At 43.0% G+C, this 11725-nt stretch overlaps 1 protein-coding gene across 1 annotated transcript in view; it reads right to left on the reverse strand.

The window, feature by feature from the left end:
- The window catches only part of LOC104869442 (zinc finger protein 260-like), a 33946-nt gene extending 26717 nt beyond the window's left edge, over positions 1 to 7229 (reverse strand). The window contains 2 exon segments of the mRNA XM_010634678.3: positions 5922 to 6142; positions 6734 to 7229. The gene's annotated coding sequence lies outside the window, so the exon portion shown is untranslated.
- Between the last annotated feature and the right edge of the window lie 4496 nt (positions 7230 to 11725).

The raw sequence follows: 11725 nt of genomic DNA on the forward strand, positions 1-11725 counted from the left end.
AAAAAAAAAAAAAAAAAAACCTATATGAAGGCATTTCATCATCAGTCAAAAATGAAAAGCAGAGAGAGGATCTTGACGGCAGGACCAGAAAAGTAACGACAACAAAATAAATTACTTACAAAGGCATCCCAAAAAAGGCTATCAGCAGATTTATCATCAGAGAATTTACAGTCCAGGATAAAGTGAGAGAATGCATACAAAGGGCTGAAGGAAAAAAAAAAAAGCTAAGAAAACTGAACTAAATCCAACAAATCTGTCCTTCAGAAATGAAAGACATAAGGACTTTCCTAGGAAAACAAAGCACAGAGCATTTATCATTACACCTGTCCAAACACTAAAGGGAGTTAGTTCCTCAATCTGAAAGACACTGAGTAGTGCACAAAAAATACGTGAAAGCATAAAACTCACGGATAGAAGCACACAGTTAAATTCAGAATACTCAAATACTCTAACAGTATGTTTTAATCACACTCTATGAAGATTTTAAACATTATGAAAAACACTAATAGTAATAATTTGTTAGGGAATATATACTTATAAAAGGATATAAATTGTGAAATCAAAGACATAAAAAAATGACCTTGGCTCATAAAGACATAAAATAGGAAGGGTGAGAAAAATTAGTTATTTTATGCAAGTAAAGATAAGGTCTTACCTCAAAGTCCTGTAATTTTTGTTTTCAGTACTACAGTAGAACCCAGCTGCACTCTGGCAATGAGCTAAATAACCAGCTATTTTCATGTTTTTATTTTGAAACAGTCTCAGTAAGTCACTAAATTGCCCAAGATGGGCTCACTTGTGATCCTTCTATTTCGCCAGTCAGAGTGCTGGGATTATGTGCATGTGCTACCATATTCAAATTCTAATTTTTATACTGAAACAACCTTAAACTTGCAATGCTACAGTCTCAACCTCCTAAGCAGCTGGACTTACAGGTATGTGCTACTGTGCCCCATTTATATGTTTTATATAAGGTGCACAGTAACCATCAAACAAAAACTTGCAGATGTCCAAAAAAAAAGCAACATATCACAGCATATCACAACAGAAAAGCACCTACTCAAAAAGGAAGAAAGGGATAAGACAAAATGTATTTTACAAAATCAAGAAACTGGGTGCGTGCGGTGGCACATACCTGTAATTCTAGCACTTAAGGAGGCTGAGGTAGGGGATAACAAGTCTGGGAATCTCAGTGAGACTCTGCCCCAAAATTTAAAGATGTACTACATATTAAAAGGGCTGGGGAGGGCCGCGGATTTAGCTCAGTGGTTCGGCCACCTGCCTCGAAAGTGCAAGGACCTGAGTTTGACACCCGGTACCAAAGGTGGTGGGGGACTGGGGAAAAAAATAAAAGGGCTAGGGATATACCTCACTAGTAGAGCACCCTTGGGTTTGATCTCCAGTACTGGGGAAAAAATCAGGAAACAATAAAATGGCAATAGTAGATCCTTACCTATCAATGATTACACTGAGCACATTAGATTAAATTCTCCAATCTAGGATGAAGATGTAGCTCAGTGTTAAGAGTGCTCACCTAACATGCGCAAGGCCCTAGGTTTGACCCCCAGCACTGCAAAAATACAAAGCAATAGAACTATATAGTGATTACTCAAAAAAGTAAAAAACAGAACCATCATATGACACAGCAGCAGTCCCTCTACTGGGTAAATTTCCAAAGGACATGCCACCAGAAAGAGCCACCTACACTGTCACATTTATCGCAGCACTATTCACAACAGACATTTCAACAACCCAAGTACCCACTCAGGGACGAATAAAGAAAATGTAGCACATATATACATAGTGAAATACAGATCAACTTCAAAAAGAGAAACCCTATCTTCAGTGACAAGAAGAAAAAAATGGAGAGGGCATTATGTTAGGTCAAATTCGCCAAGCACAAAAAGACAAACACCACCTGCACTCATGATAAACAGTGTAAAAAAAGTAGAAAAGTAGAAGTCATAGAAACAGAGAGCAAAATGTTGGTTACTAGAGACTAGGGGTGAAGGGGGTGGGGGAGGCTGGTTAATAAAGGATGCAAAAGTTTACTTAAGAGGATAAGTTCCGAAGACCTACTGTACATCATGGTGACTACAATTAATCGCAATATGTTGTATTCCAAAACAGTTGAGAGTACATTTTAAATGTTCTATGTATAAAAAATACATGAAATGGCCTGATTTAGCCACTCCACACTATAAAACATCATGTACAGTGCAAATATGTATTTGTATATATTTGTCAAATAAAATAAAAAATGTAAGTCTTCCCCCTACACTGGCAGGGGAACAATGAAAACTCAAACTGGAGCTTAACCAATTCTTATCTACCTACAAGGCAGAGGGTTCCAACAGACAAAGCAAGGACACAGGATGTAGCTCAATGGATGTGCACAAGGTCCCGGGTTGAATTCTCAGCACCACAAAAAACAAGCACACCAACAAAAACAAGGGACAGAGTACGCACCTGTCTGACAGGGCCTTTGTTAGGGAATGTGCATGGAACTTGTACACAAGCAGCAAAGGCCTAAAAGGTTTTCATTGGTGTGCTAAGATAGTCAGGGATGGCAAGAAGGGAAACCAAGGACCAGCCTCATCACACTCATGCATCCAGTTACCTGAGAAGGGTGCTCACAACCTGTTTGTGGTAAAGCCGCAGCACAGGGGAAATACGAATTTTTAAAATTTTATAATATACTAGCTGGTTGTGATGGTGCATGCCTGTAATCCAGCATTTCGGGAGGCCAAGGCAGGGGGATTGAAACATCCAGCCCAGGGCCAGGTATGGTAGCACATGCCTGTCAACCCAGCACCCTGGGAGGCTAAGGCAGAAGTATTCCAAGTTCTAGCCCACCCAGGCAACTTGGCAACTTCGCAAGACCCTGTCTCAAAAATAAAAAAGTTGAAGCCCAGCCTGGACACCTTAGGGACTCAGTGAGACTCTGTCTCAAAAAATTAAAAAAGCGCAGTGCAAAGGCCCTGGGTTCAATACCTCATACTCAAAAAACAAATAAATAAAATGAAATTAATTTTAAAATTATAATACATTCCAGTTTGTGATGCTTCAATATCTTAAAAATATAGTGAGATAGATAGCATTTGTCACACTGCTTGTATAGTTGTATAAATTAGGTGAGGCAGACTGATGTGGCCACCAGATGTAAAGTTTGAGCAGGATGACAAATAGCAAGAGGAACATAAGTATATGACAAGGGTTTGGGACCCACTCCACAATCAGGTGACCCCTTTGTCAACGCTAGCCAGGAAACAGGCCCAGCAACTCTGAACTTAAGAGAACCTTTTGGAGGATGGAGGAGAAATGTTCAGTATATCATAAAAGATCTCTCGGCTTATTCCTTACAGTTTGTCCTATACCTGTCTAGGTACAAGAGCAGAGGTACTCTGAGTGACTCATGCTTCCTGGGTTAATATTTTGCCAAGGGCCACTTATCCACTTAATTTCACATGGAGACTCGATGGCCTGCTGGGAGTCATTGGATATTTAGCGGACGACTGACAGGTATTGGTTGGCAGGTATGTTTGGATTTTGTTTGACAAAATACAGCCGTGGATATAGAACTGTTGGCATCTCAGTGTTTCCACTGCATACCAGGATACAGTCTCATTACAGAAAACAAGTGTAATAGTGGGAAAGAAAAGACATAGAAAGTGTTGCATCTATGAGTCTGGGCCACAACAGACCCCAACAGTGCCATTACTCGGCATAATGTAGCTGTGAGAGTTTTGTCTTGTGTTTATCAGGGAAAAAAGAGTGGCCACGTGTGATCACGTGCTTCCCATTCCAATTACTTGAGAGGCTGAGGAAGAAGGACCCGCTTGAGTCCAGGAATTCAAGGGAAGCTTGGATGACAGGAGATACCATCTCTTTAGAAAAACAGAAGAGCTGGATTTGGTGGCACACACTTGTAATGCCAGCACTTGGGAAGCTGAGGCAGGGAGATCTCTGTGAATTCGAGGCCAGCCTGGGCTATACAATGAGTTTAACGCCAGCCTGAACTACATAATGAGAACCTGTCTCAAAAAAAAAAAAAAAGGAAGGAAGGAAAGAAAGAAGGACGGATGGATAGACGGACACTAGAGATGCATTATGTCCACTTCTGGTAGAAGGCTGTAAAGAGTAGTTTTAAAAAAAAAAAAACGCTGAGTGGTCCTCTCATCGAGATCAAGAGCCTGACAGGAGGAAGGTCCTCCCAGAGAAGGGCAGTAATTTTCATGACAGTAAATTACACCACACTTCTCTTCCAACATGGAGTGGTGTGGATATAACATCTCACACAATGCAAGGAGTACACCTCCTCTTACAGGGGGGCAACAACAAGCACATCTCTGCAGCCTTATCACACACGCTAGAAGCAGCTGAGGGAATGGCTCTCCCAACGCTCGGTTACAGGGCCGGATGGGAAACGATACTCTGAAAGGAAAGGATTCCACCAACAGGACTAGGTACACGCGCTGGATCAGAGAGCCTTAGATGGTACTGGCTCCCTTCAGCCAGAAAACCAGGTTCAAGGATGGATGAAAATGAAACTGGTCCACTGAAGAAAACTCTGCTTCCAACGGCACTGATTCAGATTACGGCAAGTTTGGAGATCTTGGTCTCTGAAGAGGGCTGTTCCCCTAGATGGCAGTTACTGTTCCATTACATGGGAGACGAGATAGCCTCCTGGCAATTTTGGGTCCCTAACACAACGGAAGTTGGGGGAAGTCCCACCGACTGGAGTAATTAATTCAATGACTGAAGAGAAAATGTGGTACTACTATACAAATGACGCAAGAAGGGAGAAGTCTGTAACGTCCAAGTAGTACCTCTACGCCGCACAGAAAAGATTAATTGAAAATTTTAAAAGGCAGGATAATAAAAGAATAGACCTTTGGAGAGTGAAGTTTTGAGTCACTTTACCAGTTACATGAACACAGAATAGCAGCAACAGAGAACAGGCATCAAAGGAAAAAGAGAAAGAATTGAGAAAATAAGCCATAGATATCAATTATAACCTCAAGAACAATCACAGTATTGTAATAAGAAATGCAGAAGTTTTGTACATTTTTATAGGCCAGATGTGGTGGTGCATGCCCGAAATCTCAGCTCTTCGGAGGCCAAGGAAAGAGGAATGCTGTGAATTCAAGTCCAGGCTGCGCTAAATAGTGAGTTCAAGACCACCCTGGACTACACAGTGACTCCATGTAAAAAGAAAAGTTTTGTACATTTTTGTACAATTTTTTGTACACATTTACACATATGTATTTCCTATCTTACTTTTCTATACTGTATGTCATTAGAGGTTAAATAATATGTAATTTGGTTGTTAGGTAACAAGACTCAGAAAGAGCATGACTAACCTGAAGAGTAATCACTACGGCCTGAGATGGCAATACAATCACTACCAGTACTGGGAATACGCATCTGCTCACACTGGGGGACAGCAGAGATCCTTTTTATCTTCTTCAATTGCAACATAGATTTAATGATGATGAAGAAGGGCCAGGGATTTAGCTCAGTGGTTCTGCTGCCTGCCTCGCAAGTGCAAGGTCCTGAGTTCGATCCCCGGTACCAAAATAAATAAATAAATAAATAATTATTATGAAGAAATTCAAACGTGTGCACAAGAGTATATATGGATGGTGAGAGCCAAAGAGTGGACTGTGCTCCAATTTCATTTTCAATATCTATGTGGCACAAAAAATGTTTTATGTTAGATGAACATCACAACGGGCCGGGCGTGGTGGCACACGCCTGTCATCCCAGCACTCGGGAGGCTGAGGCAGGAGGATCGCTGTGAGTTCAAGACCAGCCTGGGCTACATAGTGAGTTCCAGGTCAGTCTCAAGTATACAGTGAGACCCTGACTCAAAAAACCAAAAGCAAAAACAAAAAACAGAACTGCTCAGGGCAACTGACCTGTCAGCCAGAGAGAAGGCAAAAGGTAGATACTGGGCCAACAAGAGGGTCAGCAGAGTGCAAGAGGGAGACCGGCATTCTAACTGCCCAACAACTTAAGGACAGTTTCCAGGGAGGTTTCCGACTTCCGAACCCAACAAGGGAGAAGATGGTGATCTCACAGCAATGGTGCAGCTTGGGTCTATGTTGTTGTCTCCTTTGTACCCATTTGTTCTACAGGCCTAAGTGAGACACAGTGGGAAACGAGAATTAGATTATTTCATTTTGAACCAATAAACAAAGTCAGCATGGGCTTAATTTCAGGCTCAGATTATACTACTATCATAGGAATTCACTAAACACAAACACTGGGTCCCCCAAAATCTCAAAAGGGAAACAAAATATAGGAAATAGGTATGCTTCACTTTAATCATAGCTTTGCGTACATAGTAATCATAGTATCCTTTCTCCTAAAACATTCCACACTCCAACATAAAAAATTATAAATAAGCAAAAGGCCTTGGGTTTGATTCCCGGTACCAAAAAAATTAATTAATTAATTAATTAATTAATTTTTCAAGAGATAAAATTAAAGAAAGACCTTAACATTTAGAAATTTACTTGATAAAATGGGACCAATGGGTTCCCAGTTGAAACAGTTTATCGGTTCATCTGTCCCAGAATAACTTCAAACAGGGCTGCAAAGATTAAAACTCACATAAAACCTAATTCAACAGTGATTGCCTCTGTTGATTCTCCGTCTGTTACCCTAACTTTGCCCTCTGTTGAATCAAAAATTCAGTAAAATAAAAGGCGCCCTGTGGATTACTTACCCTAAATGTGGTGGTCCAATTCATGAAGGCCTCATACATAGTAGCACTAAAACGGTCACTGATTCAATTCACACCCAAACTGGCTCACTTGTTCTACTCAGTGCCTTTCACCTGCATTTTGCTTCTGCTGCTGAATGGACACGATACACCTTTTCTAGGCCACTCAACAGATTTCTCATCATACGCAATCTTTGGAAACACATCGTTAACAATATCAACTTCCCCAGGAACACAGTTCTGACAATGCAACATCCTTCTCCAAAGAAACTCAGTTGACATGTAACTCTGGGTTCTGGTCACAACATATTCCCCATTCACAAATCTTTACTTGCAAATTAAAATCAGCAGACACGAAGCGCAAGGACCCGAGTTCAATCCCCGATACTAAAAAAAAAAATCAGCAGACACAAGCCAGGGAGGGTGGCGCATGCTTGTGATCTCAGCACTCAGGAGGCTAAGGCAAGAGTTTCAGGCTAGTCTAGGCTACACAGTGAGTTCAAAGCCAGCCTGAAATACCCTGTAAGAGCCTGACTCAAAAAATTAATTAATTAAATAAAAACAAAGACAGAAACAAAAAACCCTCTTCATAAACAGGAGCGCTGGCAACGTTTTTTTAATGTGTCTTGGAGTCTCTGATCCATGTGAGGTAGCTATTTACTCCTTTAAGGCTTCTAATACAAAAAGTGCACCTACTGACACCTTGCTAGTCAATAAATGACTATCTCCCCACCATGCTTTCCTGGGAACAGAAGCTCACATGGACACTCAGGCTGTGACCTTCCTCCCTACCCAGCTGTTCATTATGTTAAGCAAGCAAGCTTTGCAGGCTGCTAAGGCCTCCTGAAGACACAGTGAAGTCCAACTTGGGTATATTCCACGTGCAGGTAGGGGTGGCTTCTTCTGTGCTGTCTCTTGCCAAATGCCAGAGTGCTACAGAAGACAGCCCCTATCTTAAGATTTCTTGACTGCTTAAATTAGTATTAACTGAGTGAACAATGGCAGTGTTAGGCCATGCAAAGGGCTCCTCTGCACATCGTGCATAATGAAATACTGCTGCTTTCCATTAGCTAGGATGTCCCTACTAACGGACCGGACACAAAGAACAACTCACTTTGTCAAACATCAGGCAGTCACCTTCGTTAAGGATATCCTGATCCTGTCTCTACCTTTATCATAAACTCTAGGGCTATTACCACAAATTGTTTCCTTCAAAGTAAAAACAAAACCAAACCTCTAGAACTCTCTCCCGACAAATATCTCCAATATCAAGCAAAATCAAACATCTGAAAGACACAAAACAGGCTCTTGCCAGAACACTCCTTATACCCTTCGGAGACACAGACATTACTAGTGGTTGTGGTGAAATTGTAGAGAAAAGCTATACAATAAGACAGGCCCTTGCCTTGTCTCCATTTTTTTTTCTTTCCACAGAATGTTTTGTTTTGGAAACAGTTTTGTGCTGGTGGGCGCCTGCCCAATGTATCAAAATGTTCTGTGACTGTTTGAACTGTGTGACCTTTCAGGAATGTTCTGTTATGCTCTTTGCTCTCACAAGAAGGTTAAGCTCCACCCCCTCAGGAATGTTCTGTAACTCCGCCCCTCTGCTTCAGGAATGTTCTGTAACCCCAGAGCCCCTGCTATATCGGGCATGCTCTCCCACCCTGTAGATCCCTATATAAGGAGGCCCTCATTTATGGTACAGCACTCAGACTCCTCCGAGCCCATTGCCAGCTTGCTGGTGTAACAAAGGTTTTTTTTTGGTTTTTTTTTTTCCTCCACCTCTTCAACCAACCATCCGATTCTCAAGTCTTCAAATTATGAGAGCTGTGTTCCAGAGCTGCCACACTGAGTGTAAAGCTCAGCTTTGCCTCAGAACTGTATGGCTCAGCTGTGCCTTCCAAGCTATGGCACCTGGCTGCAACACTGGGCTGTAACACTTGGCTGTACTACTGTGCTGCTCCGGTCTATCACAACAAAATCATTCCTCAATGTTCTACCGAGGATTTTAATTCCTCAAATTAATTTTCTACCTGTGGAAATTGAAATATATTCATCCTTTACCCTATCTTCTCTTGAGTTACATCATTTCAATAAACATCACTTAGTTGTCTTGTCAGTTTTCTGGTGAAGAGGAAATTCTTTGATCAACTTCTTTCACAAACTATAAACGACTGACACATCACCCTAGGAGTAATCCTTGATGCACTTCCCTGTCTGTCCCTACAAAAGCAATCAGCCAATTCTGAGAAAGCTTACACCATCTGCTACTTCCATTTCCTCATGGCTAACTTCTACCACTTATCTTTCTGGTCTCAGTTTAAACATTCTCTTCCCCTAAACAACTCCCATTCAGAGATAGAAAAATAATAAGGACTCTTTTCTACTTCCAGACCCTTATCAATCTGTAATAATTCATTTATTTCCTTGGCTTCATGTTAGCCTCCTCTACCAGTTTACAAGTTTCCTAAGAATGTGAGACCTGGCCGGGCGTGGTGGCGCACGCCTGTCATCCCGGCACTCTGGAGGCTGAGGCAGGAGGATCGCTGTGAGTTCGCGACCAGCCTGGGCTACATAGTGAGTTCCAGGTCAGTCTCAACTACGTAGTGAGACCCTGTCTCAAAAAAACCAAAAAAAATAAAAAGTAAAAAAAGAATGTGAGACCTGAGCTAAAGTGACTCCATGCTAATAGGCCAGAGACTGTGCTTCTTCATATGCTAACTGCTAACTTGGTTAACAGCCCACCCAGAGACAAATGGTATGACAAAAGGTGACCATTGAACATGTCCGGCGTAAGATAAGCAGTGTGTTTGGAATCTTGTCCTCTGGTAGTTCTGTGAGTGCCCTGACTTTTTGTTTAGAAAAACCCTATAAAAAGGACTTCAGCCCCTGAGCAGTTGCCTCTCTGAGCTACCTGGCTCTGGGAGTGCCATCTGGCCAGACTAATCAAGGTCTGTTTACCATCTAGCCTGGTGTGTTCCTTCCTGGGTGACTCTCGTTCCTCCATCGAGCTCCCGGAGCCTCGCTGAGCTATAGGTTCCAGCATCGTGGAGGCCCTGTTGGCTGTTCAGGGCTTCCGGAAGTAAGGCCGTGGGTCTTGCGTCGGGAGCCCTCGTTGGGCTATAGGACTCAGCATCGTGGAGGCCTTTCGGCTGTTCACGCTCCATGGAGTAGAAGTGAGACTTTAGGTCTTACAAGAATAACCCTAGGTCAGTGGTGGTGAACCTATGGCACGCATGATGCAGCAGGCTGTTGGTAATCATTGAAAGCTCTAAAAGGTTCACCATCACTGCCCTAGGTTGAATTTTGTCACTGTGCCTTCACCAACTGTCTAGGAACTCATCAGATCGCATAAATACAAGAAATTGAGCAAACATCTGAACATACCAGGAGAATGTAATCAGATCATGTGCCTTTGTAAAAGAAGTCACTCTTCCAAAATACAGTAACAGATAAACAGCCACTGCTCTAGGTTCAAAGAGAATTGAAGACGTAAAAAGAAAGCCAGGCTTGGTGCAGGCATGCAATGCCATCCCTCTGGAAGGCTGAAGCAGAAAGATTTTAAGCCTGGGCCCAGCCTGGGAAATTCAGACTGTCTCTGAAAATAAAAGATTAAAAAAGGGGAGGGGTGAGGATAAGGGCAAAAGCCCTGGGTTCAATCCCCACGGGAGGGGGAGGGGCCACATAAACCTCTAACACACAGGAACCAAGAACTCAAAGCACACTTTGACATTGTGGAGAATTTTTTTTAGCTACCAGGGATTGAACTCGGGTCCTTGCGCTTCCGAGGCAGGCCACAGAACCTCTGAGCTAAATCCCCGGCCCGAATTTTACCTTTTTATAAAGGCTATCGCAACTTTTTTCATTTTCTTACTTTAAGCGATGCATTACCTGTTAGGGAATTGATCATGTTAAAGTATTTTGTGACACTGCCGTTTTGGGCTGGACCTCCAGGTTCTTCCACCTCTAAACCCTTGCCTTAAGTCTCCTTTCCCCAAGGCCCTGTCAGTACATAGAATTGAAACTTAGAGCTTCTGCAAGACTCGAATTTTAAGAGGCAACATGGCTTGCAGATAGGTTAAGGACGGCCTACCCCACCTTAATGTGAAGGCCCTTAGCTCCAAGCCCCATAAATAGGCCAGCACTCCCTTATCTCTCAGCTCTCTCTCTGCTCCGCTCCCCTGAATAAAATCTCCCGTAGGACTTCTCCGTGCTTGGCGTTGCTGTTCCCTTTCATTACCAACATTTAAAACTCAATTATCGAGCCCGGAATGTAGCTCAGGGGTCCCGGCGCCACCCTTGCAAGTGCAAGGGCCCATTTTAGCCCCTTTCAAATGTTCCATGAAAAAAAGTATTCACAGTTTCTTGGGGCGGGGGGGGGGGGAGAAAGAGAGATAATAATATGTTTTAATAGCACCAGTGCAGACTTTCTAACGGGGTAGGCGAAGACCTAGGAGGCTCCGACGATGGGGATCTGAGCGTCCTGTTTAGTAAAATGACTTTCAGTCTACACACGATTATATTCACGTACAAAGATGCACGCACTCTACACACCCACACGTAGCTTCTTTCTCCCTAAATGTCATGTGTCAAAAATAAATTCATACTCTCCACGATGAATGCAATCATTATGTTACTATAAACATGTACTAATAAAAATCTTTAAATGAAAGCCAATAAATACACGTGGCGCAAAGACCAAGCCGAACCGACCCGCATTCGCACTCACAACTCCCAGGTCGACCAAAGCGCGCAGCGCCGCCTCCGCAAGGACCCGGACGCAGAGGCAGTCGCCGCTACTGAATCCTACCAATCCTCCGGCTTCTGGGAAAAAAAAATATGTAAAAATACACAGAGACTGCTCTGGAGGCTTCTGAGAGGCAGCTGCCAGCTGCAAACCCCCGAGACGACCAGGCGAGACCTCGGAGGCGATGGCCCAGAGGCACAGGGCCCGGCGGCGCCGAAGGACGCGGGCGGAGCGACCCGGCCTCCCCT

Source organism: Fukomys damarensis, unplaced genomic scaffold (assembly GCF_012274545.1).
Source record: "Fukomys damarensis isolate Sample0158 unplaced genomic scaffold, DMR_v1.0_HiC HiC_scaffold_37, whole genome shotgun sequence".
Taxonomy (NCBI): Eukaryota; Metazoa; Chordata; class Mammalia; order Rodentia; family Bathyergidae; genus Fukomys; species Fukomys damarensis.